At 45.8% G+C, this 19347-nt stretch overlaps 1 protein-coding gene across 1 annotated transcript in view; it reads left to right on the forward strand.

Moving 5' to 3' along the window:
- The first annotated feature begins 1250 nt into the window (after positions 1-1250).
- ptprdb (protein tyrosine phosphatase receptor type Db) overlaps positions 1251-19347 on the forward strand; it is an 87831-nt gene continuing 69734 nt past the window's right edge. Inside the window, exon 1 of the mRNA XM_041933923.1 lies at positions 1251-1335. The gene's annotated coding sequence lies outside the window, so the exon portion shown is untranslated. The remainder of the gene's footprint in view (positions 1336-19347) is intronic.

A 19347-nucleotide genomic window follows, 5' to 3' on the forward strand; every position in this document is an offset into this window, starting at 1 on the left:
ATTTATTATTATTATTATTATTATTATTATTATTATTATTATTATTATTATTATTATTATTATATCTGCAGCAGCTCTTGAAGTAGATTTGCACTTAGGCTGTAGTTCAAACACACATAAAGCAAAATCACTCACATGCTGCTGGCATAATCACGTTGATCGTTCTAAGCAGCGCCATCTGGGAATATTTCTGATTTGATCTTATCATACAACTGTCTGCACTCTTGTCGCCGCAGTGGGAAGACGGAAACTTTCAGATTAAACTGTCAGTCATCGCAGCCGCTCTGCAAAACAGTAGTTTTTCTCTTTTCTTTTCCCATGACCCCTTAAAATTACCCCCTTACCCCCCCCTTTTTCCCCTCCTGATCACGATTTAGAAACTCTTGGCCTAAATAACACGAAATGTCCAGGCAATATCCGAGTTTATCAAAGAGCTGCTCCTCGCTGCAGATAGGATCGACTCCACTTGTCTCCACGGATAAATTGTGCCCGTGATTGCCTGTTTCCTAATCTCCAAAACCAAATATTATCCCACACAGCCTTTTTAGTCAGATGGGAAAAAAACAGAGATTTTAATCTAAAATTGAGTTGAAGTTTTTCCAAAATAATTGAGAAAAAAGGCCAGTGGAGTCATTAGTTCACTTCCTCACACAAACTGGAGTGTCTTATGTTATTTATTGCACTTGTTTCTATAACGTTATTGAAGCAAATGAAACTGCAGTTGTCAGTGCATTGGCTTCCTAACCACTGTTGACTATTTCAACTGAATATAGCATATGACCCAGTGGCTTGACATTATATGCGGCGCCCGCGCTCCTTATTGATCCATCCGCCTTCCGACTCCCGTCTGCCGGGGACGATCTCATCTCTTACCGGGCGAGGGAGCGATGACAAAAGAAACCGGGGCCTTTTTCTGGGAGCGGGTTTGGATGGAGGGGGGTTGTGGGGGTACCAGATCACTCCACACTACATTATGGACTCCCCCAGAATAACGTCGCATGGATTACGCGCGGCGTCTGCATCTTTAAATCTACTCCAACTTCACTCCAGCCACCGTACCGGGGGGACTTAGCAGCTACCTTACCGAGGCGTGTACTCATAGGGTAGAGGAAATTATTGGAGCGAGAGAGAGAGAGAGCGATTGAGAGAGAGAGAGAGAGAGAGAGAGAGAGAGAGAGAGAGAGAGAGAGAGTCAGACGCACGGTGCTGGATTATTTGGGCAGAGCGGCTGCAGCCACGGTGGATGTTACACAGTCAAGACGACGGACGGAGATCTCCAATCCATTCAGCCAGCGAGTTTTTTCCAACGACGGCGCCGGGCAGGATGCTGATATGGTGAGCGCGTCTCCCCCCTGTTCGCGTGTGCAGTTTGTGTTATTGTGGAACGGCGGAGCGCGAACTTCTTATGATAATGCATTCCCCGTGCATCCGCGCTTATCCGCTCAGATACATGCATGTGCGCGCGTCCTCCGCTGTTAGAACACATATGAGTGACACCCATGTCTGCCTCGTCTTTCCCTCCCCAGCAGGAACAGTTAGTTGTTGTTTTATTGGTGTTTTGGGTGATCCTTGGCTCTGCGGTCGCACCGGTGGAAAATCACTGTGATATTTCAATAATATTCCCTAATTTAGGGAACTGTGTTTGTGGCAGTCAGTAGTGAGTTCACATTGATCTCAATTTTGCCTGATCAATGGTTTATTATTATCTGCCATGCCTTCATGATGTTATTTGTACAGGAGCTTGCAGTACAATATGACTGTCACCCAACACTGAGCTTGTTCTTTATTTCCTGTGGTGCCACAGTAATATCAATACACAGTGAATACAGTTTTGTCCTGGTTATGACATGGCATCCTTGTCAAATGTACTGAGATTATTACAGTTCTTTTCGCTACAGGGCGCCTCTTGAAATGAGGTTTTTAATGCTGATGAGAGATTAAGGGGGCTGTAAACCGCTTGCTTTTCACCGGGGTTGGTGCCTGCCCGGGGTTTGGTGCTCCCCCTCAAAACATGCTCAGAGGTATTTTCTCACGACTGAGCCGATGCCACCGGCACGGAGCACGCTGGATGGACGTCTGATGGTGTACGCAGACACAAAGCAATAGGATTTGCTAATGGAAGTCAGTCAGTTCAACCTGTTTCGAGTGGGCTGCCTGCGAATTTATGCAAAACTGCATGAACACTTTAGACTCAAATAGGCCACAGTGGATTATATGGGTGAATTCCCGTCTGTGGATTTCATTCTAGCAGCCTGTATCCAATCCATTTGGACAAATTTTAAAGAGGCTATTGGAAATAGAAATTTTGGATTAGATCTGATTTCCATGAAGCACAGCACACCCAGTTCAGCAGAGTGCAAACCAACTTTCACCTGTGAGATATTCTGATTATGTCCAATTTGTGTTGTCATTTTTTTCAGCCTCGCTGCAACGTTGATTCATGACATTTACATTTCTCTTTATGCCACCGCCACAATTCAGTGACTGTAATGTGCTGATGGCTGCCTGTGTATGCGTGTGCGTATGTAAGTGCATGTGTGCGTGGTTGTGTGTGTGTGTGTTCGGCAGTAGTCAGCAGTCTTGCTCAAACACTGTCTATGGCAGCATTACAGACCTCACAAGCTTATAAATCAATCATGCAAGTACTTTTACAGCAATTAGGTTTAAGTATGTGAGAGAGACACATATATGAGAGAGAGAGAGAGGAGAGAGAGAGAGGTACCTTTATGCATTTGCCTGATCTTACACATGCAGTGTATGCATACAGTTTCTCTGCTAAGTGCCTTAATCCATATTAAGTGATGCTATGAAAAACCTTCACAGTCGGAGCCATATGTCATACTTTGTTACCAGAATGGAATATACTCTCGATGTTTACTTTAACAACCCAATTGATTGAAAATTTTTTTCCTTGGCAAACTGTGGAAGTATTTTGAGATGTTGGTGGTGAAGTGATTATCTTCTATAATACCGACGCATTAGGCTTAAGAAACGCGCATTTCAAAATGTGTCCAGTTTAAAAAAAAAATGCCATCACGACAGCTACTTCTGCTGCTCCCTGTTAGACATGTTTGGGCGCATCAGGCAAGTGGACTACAACCTGTTTTATGACCATAGCCTGCCACTCTCAGGTCAGAGGTGCCCTGTCACATGCCAGTCTGTGGATGAACAAGTGCTTTACCCCAGCTGATCTTCCCCTGTGTGTGTGTGTGTGTGTGTGTGTGTGCGCGCATGTGCACGTGCGTGTGTGCATGTACATGCGTGCCACTGCAGCTGTTCCTCCTCTCAGAGAGATTAAGTTTCACAAGATGTGATGGATGCCAGTGTCTGCAGAGCCAGCTGTGTGTGTGTGCGTGTGTGTGTGTGTGTTTTTGTGTATTACATGTCTGTCAGCGCATTTCTGCATTTCTGTGTGCGTGCGCATGCATGCATGCACGTCGTAAACGTCCATGTCATTGCCCTAAGGGTTGGGTCAGGTTAAGAGAGGTGATGCTAAGGTCAGGGATGTTATGAGTTGGGCTGGTAATTATAGTGACTGCGCCTTTGGTTCCCACAGACCAGGCCAATGCAGTCTAAACCAGGAAGACATGAGCAGGTCAACGGAGCCGCATCGCTGCTCGGGTCAACTTGTCCTGCTGTAAACAAAGACCTCGGCCAAGAAAAAAAACCCACAAGATTATACAGACCAGAAAAGATTGTTTAAAAAGCCCTTTTGTTGTCTTGCAATCAAAAGTTTGGCTGTTTTCTTGCCTGATCATGCAGAGGAGTGAGAAAAATAAGCGCAGCTACATTTTTCTTGCTTTTGTGGCAATTGCAGTTTTCGGCCTCTTTCCCAAGAATCGGGCTGCATATGTAAAGAGGCTATTTTCAGAGACGGCCTTGTGGTGAAAACAGGCTGTAGCAGTCAGAGTGGGCAGGCGGGAGGCTCCGGCTTCAGCTGTAGTTCGCCAGCATCCAGCTGCGTTGCTGCTTGCGAAAGTGATGGGATGTGGAGTTGAGGAGGTGGAACGAGCGGCTGAGAGGAGTGGAGGAGGCGCAGCGACGCTATTGATTTACCTGGCAGTCGGAGGGGACAGCTTCCAATCTATCTGAGCTCTCCCTATCATCTGTCCGTCGGTTCACCCGCATCTCAGCCTTCCTGTCTTTTTTCTGTCTGACTCCTGAGATCGCCCCCCCCCGCTCTCACTTTCCCATACTTATCCAACATCTGAGCCTAATCGATAGTATGTATTTCTATCATCTCTCTGTTTGATTTGTCTGTTCCCTGTTTGATCTATTTGTCCACCTTAGGCCTTATTATCGCTTCCTTCTCCATCTTGGTCACTGCTTTTTCCCCCTTCATCATTCATCTCTGTTGCTTTCTTTCTGTTTTCATCCATCCATCACAGCATCACACCCACATACAGGCTGTGAATTGGTAATTAATAGCAAAGATGTCTTCACCTGTGGAGAGGAGCATATGGTGAGATATTAAAAATTTAACTTAAGACTTTTCCTCACTTCGTCTGTCCCCCGCTCAGGCTCTGTTTGTCTCTCCTCCTGTAGCACTCACATCCTCCTCTATTCTCTCTCCTTTTCTCAGTGCAAAATTGCTTGGTTGTTTCCTTCCTTTTTATTTTTATCAAAGTAGCAGACAGTATGAAGCAAGCAAACATTTATTTTTTTTGCTAGTGGACATTTTTAGCAGTGCTCTGCTTACTATTCCATAACAGACGCACTGGCATCAGATTTCCATATTTATTACATGTGCTGTGTATGCCTTGTGTGTGTGTGTGTGTGTGTGCGTGTGTGTTGGATTCTTCAGAGAAGAGCCATAAGATATGCGGTATGTGTAATGAGGAACAGACAGAAATAGAGGAAAGTGAGATTCAGAGAGTGAGAGATAAAAAGACAGAGAGAGAGACACAATGACAGAGACGGAGTTTGTGGTCGGGGCGATCCCTTTGCAGCCCCCCAGCCCCTCCTGCCCCCATGTTCCAATCAGAGGGAGACACTCTGAAGGAGCCAGGCACAACCACAACAATGCCATTTTTCCAACCACACTTACACACACACGCACACACATAGAGACACACAATCTGAGCCAAACGTGTTCAGCCCTCCACCGGCAGGGCTGAAGTGTTTCCCTCCGCTTCCAACATACTCTCAGTTTCTTCCTCACATTTAATGGCTTTGTCTTCTCTCTCCCCTGTCCTCCTCTTCAATTATTGTCTTCTCTATGTTTCTTTCTCAACCATGCTATGCCCCCCCCCCACGTCCTCTCTCCCTGTGGCACGCATGATGGTTTGACATAGCGAACTGGTGCCAGACCACAAAGCCTTATTTTCCCTCTGCAGCTCTTTCTCCTCTCCCCTCTCTCTCTCTTTTTCCCTCTCCTCTATCTGCCCCCCCCCCTCCCCTCGTCTCGCCACCCCTCCTTACTACCATACAGTTTAATCTGCAGCGGAGGCTTAGTGGCACGGCTGCAGGACTTCCACATCACTTCTTTCTCTCTGCCAGAGGATTTGCTGCTGTTTGCAGCCATTCTCCAATGGCCCCCTCTGCCCTACGCCCTCTGTCCTCTCCATTTTCCAAAGCTATTTATTTGTGTAATAAGTTATTCATTTTAATTTCCTTTCGTTTGGGCTTTGGCCCTCTCCTCTTATATCCTCTCTTATCTTCTCCTCCCCTCTCCATACAGTGGCGCCTGTGTGACATGTGTTTGCATTACGTCTTATTAGTCCCTCCTTTTATCACTTTCCCATCGACACAGCTGTAAAACTCAGTTGACGTCTGTGAAATCGCTGTCACCGGCTGCTTTCTTTCCCTGCGGATCCAAAGACGGGGCTCCCAGCCAGAGTTTCCCCCAATTTTTTGAAGCAACAGAATATGTATCGTTATTCACTTAAATTGGCCGCCGTCCAAATCTTTGTTTTCTGTTCTTCTGTTTTTGAACTTTTGGCAGCATCTTTAGCGCCAAGCGGTCACTGCTGCGGTATTTTCTCAGAGACGACGTGTCAGTCAAACATCGTGGGCGGCTCTTTAAAGAACTGCCTGTCGGTGGCGCTCGTTTCCTTATTCAGCCGTGGCAGCTATCACTGGAGAACGTCGTACCAAGACTTTCCTTAGAAAGAGCTAACCGCCGCCAGGTGTTAAGAACAATAAATGTAAAAGCCTTTCATGTGAAGTCAGCCTGGATCACTTCTGTGTTATATCAGTCAGCGATGGAGCAGCAAAACAGCCATTTATATGAACATTTTTCACAGATTAACTCTTCAGGCTAAGGCGAGGAATTTTCCACTCTGTTATGTGAGTGGAGGGCGTTTGTTCTGTGTCCTCTGTGGGAGTCTTTACCTCTGTTGTCCCTGCTGTGGCTCCAGTCCTTGGCTCAGTCTCTCAGCCTCTCTATTCACGGATGACAGGGCCAAGCAGCGACTGGACGCCTCAAAATGGCTCCCACCAATCAGCCGCCGCACATTAATTCTATTAGTCTCTCTCTTAGCTGCTAATTTTTCTGGCTGTCCAGGATTAGCCCTCACCGCTGTTTGTTTGTAGATTTGTAATTAATGACTTTGATTGTCTTATTTGTTTGCTTTTGCCAATTGAATCAGGATCAGGCTGTTGAGCTGAGCTTTTTCTTTTGTCCCTTCGTTTATCCTCCATCCTGTTGTTGTTCGTTTCCCCTGTCCTTCTCTCTGGGGGGCTGAGAGTCCGACACAAATCCCATTTCTTGTTGTTCGTGTTCAGGAATTATGTTCTGCCTCCCCATTTCGCTCAGACTCCCTAAGGCACCTGGGATTAAATGATGTGTGATGTTTGTGTGTGTGTGTGTGCGCGCAGGTTGCTCAGCCTTTACTGTTACTCTTGATTGTGTTAGGGCTTTCTGTGTGTAACGATCACAGTAAAGATTGACCTCCGATGAGGTGTAAAGCTTTACAGGATGTGAGTATCGGTGGGCTGCGTGAGTGAGTGTGCGCATGCATGTGCGCGCATGCACGAGGATGAATAATCTCTTTACAAGCACCAAACATCTGAAATTACTAGACGTGCCCTGTCCTCAGAAGGCAGGATGCCACGGGCTTGAATGCAAATGTCCAAACCTGGCCTGAAAAGTCCTGCTGTATCCGGTGGATTCAGTGTAACGTGGTTGATTTATCTGATTATGAGCACATGTGTCAGCAGGTGTGTGTGAATGACGGTGACAGTGCATGTATGGAGAGGATGGGCTGCACATGTTTGTGTGTCTTGGAACACGTGGAGTCGTAAACCTCGTCCGCCCTCGTGGGGAAACTTGATTGTAATGAGATCTGGTGTCAGAGTCCGTGAATATAATACACATAATGGGAACGCTAATATCTTAAGACAAGCCATTGCTTTGGATGGGAACTTCCCAACAGACAGTCTTTGCATAATTACACCGTGCCCATCCTTTACCTTGTAAACATGCACCATAGAGCCATTTCCTCTCCTCTCTAATGTATCCCAAACCCCTTACTCAGCGTTTCCCCAACTACTCCATTTCTGGACGGCCTTTAGACACAGGAAGTGCCTTAGCGGGTCTCTCAATATTGCAATATTAAATTAAACCTGTCATTTAATACATCCCCTAGTGTAGAGATCGGCATCGTTTTCCCGGTGCATCCTCTCAATTGCCAGGCCAAAGCAAAGAGACACCTAACCAACTGCCGGCCTCCCCCGTGCCTTTCATAAGAAGCTCCTGTAATAGGTTTATTGAAAATAACAAGGTTGTCTTCTAGAGTTACAGACGGGACTCTGCTCCTGTCTCGGCTTGAACGTCAATAAACTGTGGAGTATTTTTCAATGGAGCCGTCTTTCTGGTATGCAGCGCGTGGCTTAACACCGAGAATGTGCTCACATTGATTTGGCTAATGCGAAATCGCGAGCAGATTCTTCCCAGAGAAGCAGGAAAATAAGCAACCAGCAAACGCGTAAGACGCAGAAAATGAATAAAAGAAGGAACTGTGCTGTGCTGAGATGGAAAAACATGAAGTTGGTTTTGTGAAGGCACGAAACAAATTCCCCTCCATCAGCTCCAGCCTTTTGTTTCGCCGTTCAAAACCCCCAAACACTGGAACATTTCATTAATGTATTATAGCAAATTCTTGCTTTTATGTGTGACATTTTAGGAGACGTAGAGAGCGCTTTTTAAGCAGCTTCTGGTCATCAAATAAGTTAATTATATAAACTTTAATGGCTCTCTGTTGTTGTGGCAGTGTGTGTTTTTGTTTTAGTGACACTTCAGGCAGGTTCAGGATTCAGCCACAGCACAGATTGATCCCCTTCCTCCTGCACAGCTCCGCCACCTCCTGACCCTGAAACTGTCTGCGCTCCCCAGCGAGGGCGTGCGTGTGTTTGTGTGCAGGGATCTGCGTCACCTCCCTTTTTCACGGAAAGGCAGACATAATAGGACAGCGTCAAAGCCATGACACGTACAGTATATGAGTGCAGAGTTAAAGGCACTAAAACGCAGGATTATAACGTAATCTGACATTTCTTGGCTGATATGCTGATTCACCGATTAGAAACTGTCAGCCTGCCACGCCACCAGTGTGTTTGTGTGTGAGGTGGGGAGACATAATGACAGATAATAGGTTTTTGTGCGTGTGTGTGTGTGTGTGGAGGTGGGGGCAGGGGGCCGGACGAGCTTAACGTATGCCGCCTGCTAGACCACATGAAAGAGAACAATCATCCCAATGACAATTGCAAAGCGACATCTCTCTGATTGGAAATCCATAAACAGTCGACCTTCCGAACTGGCTTCAACTCACACAGGCAACACACACTCTATCACTCTCTCACACACACACACACACACACACACACACACACACACACACACACACACACACACGAGCGAGGCAGTTTATGATAAGCTTGCTTACCCCAAATGGACTGCCCAACTCATGCACACATGTACACACAACCACACAAGCAGCGTACATTAAGCTTGCTCTACAAATTGGCTGCCCGGCACACGCACACACAAGCACACACGCACACACACACACACACACTCTGCAACAGAGTGATATTTTTTTCCTGTTGTGGCGTGTGCTCATTGTAAGCAGCCTAGCCGCGCCGCTCTGCTCTCTCCTCATAGACTATTTAGCTGCTTCTCTGCTGCGCTGGGTGGAAGCCAGTAAAATGGTGGCGCTCATTGTGGAAGGCTGCTGGCTGCCATTGATTTGGCCCAGCGGGTCTCTGAGGATACACACTGCTGCCCTGCCAGCTAGGCCCGAGGAAGGGGGGACCGTGGTGTGTGCACGGCAGATATAAAAAGAGAAAGGGCTGTAAAGTGCATTTATTGGTGCGCACAGCGGCGCAGCGCGTGAGGACAGCTCTCTCTCTCTGCGAGATCCCGCTCTGCTGCCCGTCTGCGCTGGCTTTATATTCCTAACCGTTTAAACCCCTTTGGGAAAACTCGAGGAAAGTCCAGAGCGATCAATTAGCCGTAATGCTTTTGATGTGATTTGTTGTGTTTACCCGTAGAGAGGGAAGAGATGGGGAAAAACAGCTCGTTGAGGACAGAGCTCTTCTCTGGAATACTCCTCCATATTTCCCTGTCATCTGTCCTCCTTTCTCCCCTCTTTTTTTTTCTCCCACTCTTCGATCCCTCAGACAAGCTTTGAAAAACAAACAAAGGGAAGCTGGCATCAGACTATAAATAATGCAGGCACAGATTGGGGTCAAATGCTTTGGATTCCACAACACATATATACGCCTGAATGGGAGTCCATGCGCACACACACACACACACACACACACACACACTAGATTCACCTTATACATTGTGGGGTTTTTATTCCTTTAAGCACCATTTATTCCCCAGTGAGCAGTCACTGTGATAACTAGTGCACATCCACACCCAACGCGCACTCTGACATATACAGCCACGCACACACCAACTCTGTCACGCACACGCTTTTCACGATATTTACACACACACACAGACTGTTTACTGCCTTGATGTCCCTCGATGACAAAGCGTGACAAACAAGTCTGTTCAGAACACATTTTGGTCTCGTCGTGTCCCCCCTACTCCTCCACCCTCCACCCATCCCTCTCCTCTCCCCTCTCCTTTTCATAACTCCGACAAGGGCAACTCAGTCATCCTCTCTATCCACAGCTCCTATCCATCAGCACACTGCCATAACCTGCCGCTGCTCTCTGATAGATTACTTTTCATGTGCTGATTTATTGGCCTATCAGACTTTGAGGAAGTGACAGATTAGATCATTATGTCCCTTTATGATTATGAGTCTTGTTTTTTCTTTATATATTAGTGTTTGCCCGATGCAAGTTGTGTTATATAAGAGGCATTTTTCATTGTTGTGTACCTCCAAGGAGGGCGAAATGGAGGCGAGGAGATGAGTCGTGCCTTTATGAAGAGGGACTATAGCACAGAGAACAGCATTTCTTTTCTAAAGACAGAGAAAGAACTGTTGAAGGAGACACATTCGTGTGCTCTTACAATGTGTGCTCTTATGCTCTTTCAGCTCCGCCGCCAGCATTCAGTGCATTTCTTCAAGTGCATTATTCAAAAAGTGGTGCAAAATGGAGCGTGAAGAGGAGAGTTGCATCTCTTTGATTCTTAAGGACTGACGCTTGGAACTGATACGTATCACTGATTTAATAAATGGAGACAAACGATGAAACAATAAATTCGGCCCCAGAAATAAAAGCCACATTGGCGCATTTTGCGGTATTGTTTTTGACTGGATTTTTTGACCGATGTTGACGGACGCGGACCTCATTCGTCGTGCTAAACCGTCCATTCATGAAACTGACTCAAAAAACAGCATCGGAGCTGTGAGTGTGCAATCTCTCCCTCCTTGCTTTGAGTTCTACCTGTGAGCCAGCAACTCCTGTGAGCCAGCAACTCAGTAGAACACGTAGGTGCGTGTTCTCCTTCAGACCTTCATTGTTTTTAAGTGAGCATCTTTCCTCGGCCGCACACGACACACAACATTATATTTGCTCGCTTGTGCTGAGCGATATTGCTTTAATGAACCTGCAGCGAACCGCAGGCACACGTATTGCTAATCCCGTGAGAGAAACTGATGCAATAGACTAGCATTACTTAAGCTAAATCATACATTTTTTCCACATGTATATATATATATATATATATATATGTGCTTCTCTTCGAAGGTCTACTAATCTCATGCATGTAACAGATTACATTGATATGATGGTCCTGTTGTAAGAGGCTTTGTTTGCATTGAAGTGTATCTCTATCTCCTGTATTTCTGTGGCTTTACAATCAGAAATTTGTATTTTGAACCAAAATGATGGTCAGTAACACATCGAGCGGCTGACTCTCTTGCCTCGATATTCTAAAATATCATGTTTTGAAGATTTTCCTCGTCTCTAACCCTGGAAAAAAAAAACAAGCATCAACACTGACAGTGCACCCAGTGTCAGAGTATCGTATTATATCCTCAGATTCAGCATTTCATCATTATTGGATGCAACTTCAATACATAAGCCCTTTTTTTTTAACCTAACCCTGAAATCAATTGCACAAGTGATGCACCGTTGAAGCAGTCAGAAGCGATGAAGCTGTTCTTTGACCTTCTGTGGAATTTATACAGTGCAGAGTATTTACAATTCGTGTTCGGTGTTTAAGTGCTGGTCTCACTCAGCCTATAGGCTTTCTCCCTGACCCCTGACTCCTAAATCCCCGCCGATGGCGCGGTGTCATGATTGATGACGTCATTAGGAGCATCAGTGACACATAGAAATGAGGACACGCTTTGATAGACAGCGGCCTCCCCACATCCATCTTTCTCTAGCATGTTTGCCGCGTGTCCATTCATCAAATATGAAGCTGCGAGGCTTAGCAGAACATTTCTGTCCGTCTCCATCGTCATAGAAGCTGTTATTGCATTCCTCTTATTACCAACTAAGAGCACGGGGCTACTGCATGTTGGTGTGCACCGCGTGTCGCATATCGGTGAGTGTGAGTGTGTATGTGTGGGAAAGCTCACCGCGGTCTCCTCTCCTCTTCAGTATTCACGCCATGGCCCCCAGTCTCTTCTACTGTAAGACAAGCTCGGCATCACTGTCACTAGCCATTATAACATATACAGCACCATACAGGGCCTCTCTCCTCTGAGACCTACACATCAAACACATACAGAGGGAAACACATGCACCCACATACTGTATGCATGCATGGCATCATGCCTCATACAGTATTCTGTCTGTCGGATGCCTGCTCGAGCTCTCTTTCCCTCAATTTGGTGGAAAGTTACTACGTACATTTAGTCAAGTTGAATTTTGAGGTACTTGCACTGTACTTCAGTATTTATAGTTACTTTATACTTCACTCCATCCAAACTACTGTAGCTGCAACTAAAATCACATTGCGCCATCCCTTTTAAAGTCAAAAGTGTTGTATTGTTAATGTTTTTTTTAAAATGCATAGTTGATAGAAGGAAGAAAAAATGTCTTAAGGGGAATTTCGGAAATGCCCCTTTTCGTCTTTCGTGCCTGGAGAGGCGTCTGCATTTGATTGACAGTAGCTTGCAGGCTGAGGCCCAGTACTGGTGTGTAGCAGGTGGACGAGAGCAAACTTAGGTTGTAGCTTACAAGCCAAGTGGAGACAGTGTGTTAGTAGCAGCGGTGGAGAAGCGTAAAGCCCACATTAGCGTCGAAACCGACCGAAGTGACATTGGCAGGTATGTTTAAACAAGAACTGAAGTGTGAAAACAACAAGTTGCTGTATCACACAAGGTTTATGCTGACACTGGTATCGGTACCAGTACCTGGACTTCAACCAAGTCTGTGAAAAAAGCCTACAATGACATATCCAACTAGCTAATCAATTACCTGAAGATGTCAATGAAGTTGTCGATACCTCGCTCACATGGAGGGTTCAGCTTCTTCGGCGCTGGCTGCAGGCGTGCTAATGTTTGATGCTGCTGCTGCTGCTGCTGCTGCTGCTGCGGGGGACTTGGCTTTCAGGCTATCAAGCGCGGTGCACTCTTCAGCTGTTAGATATATCTTGTGTTTGACCAGGTGTTTCCTCATGTTTGGCGTGTTGCCTTGGGCAGAGTTCTGAAGAGTGTAACCACACAACAAGCTGCAGGGTGACGTAGTCTCTCTCTCTCTCTCTTTCTCTCTGTACTCAAAGTGAGTCTCTCACACAGACTGGGTCGTACCAGAGTAATTTGGTTGGTACCCAAGTTCGGTACCCGATTGTATACTGCACCCACAATGCGATATTACATCTTGTTTTTTCTGTGGATAACAAGTGAGAGAAAGAGTTTAACATTACTGAGGTGCTGGTATGCAGATTTTGTCACCCATGGACAGAGCCAGGTGAGGCGTTTCTCCTGCTTTCCAGTCTTATTGCAATGCTAAGATAACCAGCTGCTGGCTGTAGCCTTACATTTAATGGACAGGTATGCGAGAGGTATCAATCCTCTGCTAGAAAATGAATAAGCTAGTTTGCTACTGATTTAAGTAAAGCCTCTGAATCTACTTTTCTCTTTCTCTTTGTCTGAAGATTCTCTCAATACATTTGCAGTAACTCTCATCAACGATAGATCTATGTAACGCACACGTCATCTTTTCTAACTCAGTAAGTGGTGAGATTCAAATCTGTTTAACGCTACAGTAGTCTCACAGGCAACCCTGCTGTTATATAAAGTGCTGGATCTGGTTGAGACAGATGGAGCGCTGGTAGCAGCAACCAGAGCTTTTTGGGGGGCTGTTTGGGAAAACATGTCAGTCTCTTCATATCTTCTGCTCCTGCCTGTCTCGCTCACCCCGTCTGCCTCTCTCCCTCCTCTTTTTACACACTCGCATCTTCAAACCACACACGCATCCTTCCAAACTTCCTTCCTCAATGACATCATTGAGTTGTGGTGCCCCCAGCGGCAGCAAGCCTAGGAAGGGTGGAAGCGCTGGCCCCGGTGCTCGGATGTCTGATTTGATTCACCCTGACAACCAAGGACCATTTGGGAGCCCTGTAACCACGGCAACTCCCATCACAACATTCTGGGTGGTTGGTCGACGGGGCCGGTCAGGGCCGGTGTTCCTTGCATCCATTTTTAATGGCCAGTGTACTTAGTCGTTCTTCCTGGGCCTGTCTCCCTGCGGTCCCATCTCCAAGAAGGAGAAGCAGCCGCACTTGGTGGAAAAAGCCCCCATTACATATTTATTGTCCCCAGTCTTAATTACTGAGCCAGAGGGGATGTGGGTTTTGCTCTCTCTCTCTCTCTCTCTCCCTCTCTCTCTCCTGTCTCTCTCTTTAACTTGGAGGGATGAGATCTTCTCTTTCCTTCTGTCTCTTTTCTCTCTCCCTCCCCTTCAGTCATCAGACCTCCGTCCTCCTAAGCTATGCAACTTCATATCCACATAAAGTAACCACCAATGGAAAATATGAGGTTTTGTGTACACTGTATTCTCAGCAGCATGTGGAATATGTGAACATTACTCATGATGTTCACATGCTGCTGCTGAAAACCAGAGTAATTGGCATGTGTGACACGTATGTGACGTCATAAGCGTGTGTCACAGCTCGAGGCAAACTGTTTTGTGATCTTTGCATGTACTTAGCATCTATTTCCGTGCTCATGCAGGCATCTAGTTAGGCATTTTCATTCGTGGAAACTGAGATTTAGCCGTACATCTCAGCAGACATCTTCCTAACTTTAAATTGGCAGCGCCATATGCAAGATATAATCTAGTTTCAAGCACGTGTTGCGTTCCTAATTATAATAGTTATGGGTGATTATAGAGCTGGCAAGGAGTCTGCAGTACGTTGCCATGCAGAGAAACATCACATTCATTTGAAAAAAAAAAAGAAAATCCATGCATAGGGTTCACGTCTTTGCATTTCCCCGCATGTTATTTTGAGTCTTTCTCATGTACTCCCACTACTCTGCTGGCCAAAATCAATCTAAGGAAAAAGGGTTTGTAACCTCATCCCTCTCTCTCAGCCGTTGTAACATGACATTGGAGAAGATTGATCAAGAAATGTATTTTTGGACTCAATTGTCCATCGCCTCCCCTTTGACCTTCAAGGTGCTGTTATTGTTATTCTTTATGATTTAGTTGACTTGTCAAATTCCTTCTGTCTCTATTTCTGCTGGGCTGCGAATGTTTCTTACTTTTGCAGATAGATTTTTATCCTGCCCAGATTTTTCTATCTGAATAGATGAAAAGGGGAGATGAGGCTTTTGGTTAGCTTTGTCCATTCCGCATGCAATCACCTTGAGGGAGGCATGAAGGAAGTGCGACTTCTTGCATTCACATACTGCTCTTCTTCATCTCGCATAAGTCACTCTAATGCTCATTGGAGAGGACGTTTTTTTTGCTTTCACAATAGGAAGGCCATCTCGTAACTTGTAGTGCACCGTGGAATTCAGTGAATGCACGAAGCAGGGTTCGTGAACTGCTGCGTGGTTCCTCTGACGCCTCCTCCCTCTCCTCCTCCTCTGCCTCAGACACAAAAAAAACCTCACTCAAGTCATTGTGGGCCGTTGTGATGTGTGTGGCTGTTTCTGTGAATGAATGCATGCTTGCCTTGTGCTTAAGACCACAGATAAATGTGCTCTTAACAGGGCAAAGAGTGGGAGGTAAAGGGCTGCACTTTCTATTCGGCGCTGAAGAACCACCACCTATTGAACACTGAGTTTAGATAGTGTATAATAGAAGAGGATGTGGGTGGTGGGTTATAGCTGGAGCACCGTGTGGATAAAAGGTCTAGTTATTGAAGGGTTAGCCCGCTTCTGGCTTGGAGGAAATCCATATTTTATTTGACGTTAGAGCCGCTCAAGGCCTGTAAATTATTACTGCTGCATTCCACCTGCTTGTGGAGGTCACCCAGCCAGATAGATCGGTAGATGTGTGTGTGTGTGTGTGCGCCTGTGTCAGCACAGATTCGTCCTGCTGTGTGTCCAGGTCCGGTAGCCTACAGTAGCGCTGTACGTGTAGCATGTCGCAGGGCCACAGCAGCCACACCATGACCATACTGCAGGCTCATCCATCCATAGATCTATCCTTCCCTCCATCCATCCATGTAGTAAAACACATTACAGAGATGACTGCCTCCGATGTGCCACTTCCCCCCCCAGCACTAAAGGCTCCCTACTGTAGCGTATGCCACTGGAGGCAGCACATATCGTGGCCAAGTGACGCACACAAATACACATGGACACCCTCACACATGCACAATTACATCAAGGATCACATGAGTTGTAGCAAGTTCTATGTACTGCAGAGGATATTGTCCATTTTACTCCTGTACTTACTTTGCAGATTCAAATTTTATTTGCAAAGCATAAAGGACCTCATGAAATAGTATGCACTTCTATACAAATTGCCCGACCGTCAGTCACCAGGACCACTTAGAACTGCTCCTCAACACATCATCTGGTGAATCTGGTGTTTTTTGTCTGACCAACAGCCCAAAACCCAGTTCTCACCTTTGAAGTAGCTGGCACCAGCAAATTTGTGACTTTTTTGCTTGAAAAATTACCTAAATGATGCTTTGATTGTCAAAATAGTTTCTACTGATATACAAATCCACTCATCAACTAATTGTTTCAGCTCTACAATGTACTTCCTAATTTGATTCACAGCTGATGCTTATTTACTTACTGGTAGAGAGACTCTTATTGCGACTTTGCCACTTAAAATAGCTCATGTCGGAGCTGCAAATGGCACCACTGCACACTTGGACACATTACTTCCTCTGCCTCCCTCCGTCTCTTTTCCTCCCTCTCACCCCTTTTTTCCTACTGTACCATTCAGTCTCCATATCCCTCTCCCGTAACCTTTTTGCCCCTTAGCTGGTGCTCATCTCTCATCTTCCTCTCACTTCCTCCCTCCGTCCCTCCCTCCGCAGTCCTGCTGCTATCTTTACGACCCTCTCACTAATGCACCGCTCAATTAGCCTTCGATGAGGTTTCCACTAAAGGCTGGGTAAATAGGTAATTACATGTTGTCATCCCCCCACCTCTTGCTAATCCACTCAACTTCACTCCTCTCTGTCTGCCCCTCTCGCTCCCTCTTGCTCTCTCAATATCATGGATGGTTGCCAGAGATGGTCCAATAGAGGCCCAGCGTGGGCCTGTTAGTCACAGCTGGCTTAACCCTTCGATTGGCCACATTCAGCACTCTGCTTAGTGCACAGTTTTCACTGGTTTCAGCCTGCACTTCAGCTCTGTTATTTGGGACGCTTTATCATCAGAATGGGAAAACTGGAACCACCCACTGGCTAAATGCTGATGAAATCCTGCCTGCTAATAGACACATTAAGCAGGTCCAGGTGTTTTGAACACTCCAGCTGCTTTGTCAGAGGACGTCAGTCAGAGAGGTGAAATGAATGGCGGCAGGTGGAAAGCAGTAGTGGGAGGGATTCGTGCTTTTTTTTGTAACGGACAATCAGAGAGCGTCGGCTCTGTGGCTCTCAGCGCTGACGGCTATTGATGCGATCAAATTGCCTGCCTCAAGGCAACAGTCCACAGGCAGACTGTGAAGCTGGTGGAATGTGTTATTTTGCTTGTGTCTGAGGCCAAGAAAAGGAAACAGAGTATTTATCAGCTTTACTGCTGCTGAAATAAATTGATGCAAACGCGTTGTCTTTGTTTTGTCCTCATCTGTTACATCAACAATAACAATGTTTACCGTGATGTATAAACGTCCATTCAACATCATCCATCCAGGCAGGCTCAGAAATTCTGCCGTTGTCAAGGCTTGCCCATTATTCAACAATGTCGTAACAATGTGGATTTTCATCTTTCATGTGTTGGGGCCAGGCTGCTTTCATGCAACGAGCTGCTGAAAAGGACAAGGCTTCTTTCTCGGAGGACCAGTTGAGAACACAGAGGAAATAGAACAGAGGGGAAGAGAGTAATGCTGGCAAAGTGACCTTTGAAAGCAAAATTAAATGTTTATTCTGGATGGAAATGGAAGCTGGACTCACAATCTGAAATGACTAGACGTTGGTAACAGTGTAAAAAGAAAATGTAGGATTCCTATTTGGATAAAAGGGAATGTAATAACCCCAAAAATAGGATATTTGATTGACGTTCTTATTTTAGTGAGAAACGAGATATCACTGAGGCCACGGGCTAGAGAGGGAGAAAGTACAAAAGAGAAATAATAGTTTGTTTGGGCTTTTGGAGATAGATAGTGAGACAGAAAGCGAGAGAAATAGGTTGGTGAGAGGAGGGAGGAAGCAGAAAAAAAGGGGGAGAGAGAGGAGTCAGGGTGAAGGGAGGAATAAATGAAGGTAGAAGGGATGGGAGGGATGGAGGGGACACAGAGTGTTTGGGGGAACCAGAGGAAGTGATAAGTTGAGTATAGCCAGACAGCCTAAATTCTCATCTCAATCAATCACATTTTCCCTTCCTCTCCTCTCAGTTTGTCTTATTGATTTCTTGTTTCTGCCAGTGTCCTGAAAGCCCGACTCAAATGACTACTCAGAGTTTTTGGGGCTCCATCTCCCAGTGAAGAGGACTATCTGGTCATTTGTCTCACAGCTATATAAGGGAAGTAAAGGGATCACTCGGGTCTTATCCAGTAAATGATGTAGCCGCCCATTCTCCTACGAATTCCTTCCACACAGCTTAAACGACCACCTTACATTTGTCCATGATGTTCTGGGAGAAACATAGTCCCGGCCAAATTACACTGAGTGCCAAATCAGGGAATAGTGTGGCATTGATCAGAGCAATGTGTCTGCAGAGATGTTCTACAGTGTGCACGTCAGCTCCTTCGCCAGCCTCCGTGACCTGTGGTTCCCCATAACACCCTTCTCTGTGTGTGTAGCTTTGCTGAAGCATCATTTGGGGTCAAACAAAGGACTTAAACAGTGCTTAACCACATCATGCACGGGTCATGCAAAGGCCAGTAAGGACAGGGAGGACATCATGCATCCTCTTCCATGTTGTAGATGCATGCAAAATTCTTGCATATAAATCTGTAGAAGATAAAGATAGAGTTTGCAATATGTGTGAATCTCTATACCCACACATTACAAGTGTCTGACTTGCAAAGTTAAAGAGGGGGCATTCGCTGTCTGACCCCATTTACGCCTGCTACTGAAATGTGATCTGTGTCCAGGTTGTCCAGGTGTAAACGCACCATGATGGTATTTGTCTGATCAGATCTGGAGGTAGTCAGGATCGCATCTGTACACAACATAACATTAATACTGGTATCTGTTTTTAGCTAATATAAAATATGGCTTGTTGCTCAAATTTAGAGAGCGAGCAAGTCAGAGAACTGAAAGAGAGACACTTCTAATTACTGATTATGCATCTGCTCTGTGCCATGAAAGTGCCAAAAGATGGGTTATTTCCAAAACCTTGTGAAAAATGGAAGCAA

This window comes from Chelmon rostratus, chromosome 3 (assembly GCF_017976325.1).
Source record: "Chelmon rostratus isolate fCheRos1 chromosome 3, fCheRos1.pri, whole genome shotgun sequence".
Lineage (NCBI taxonomy): Eukaryota > Metazoa > Chordata > Actinopteri > Chaetodontiformes > Chaetodontidae > Chelmon > Chelmon rostratus.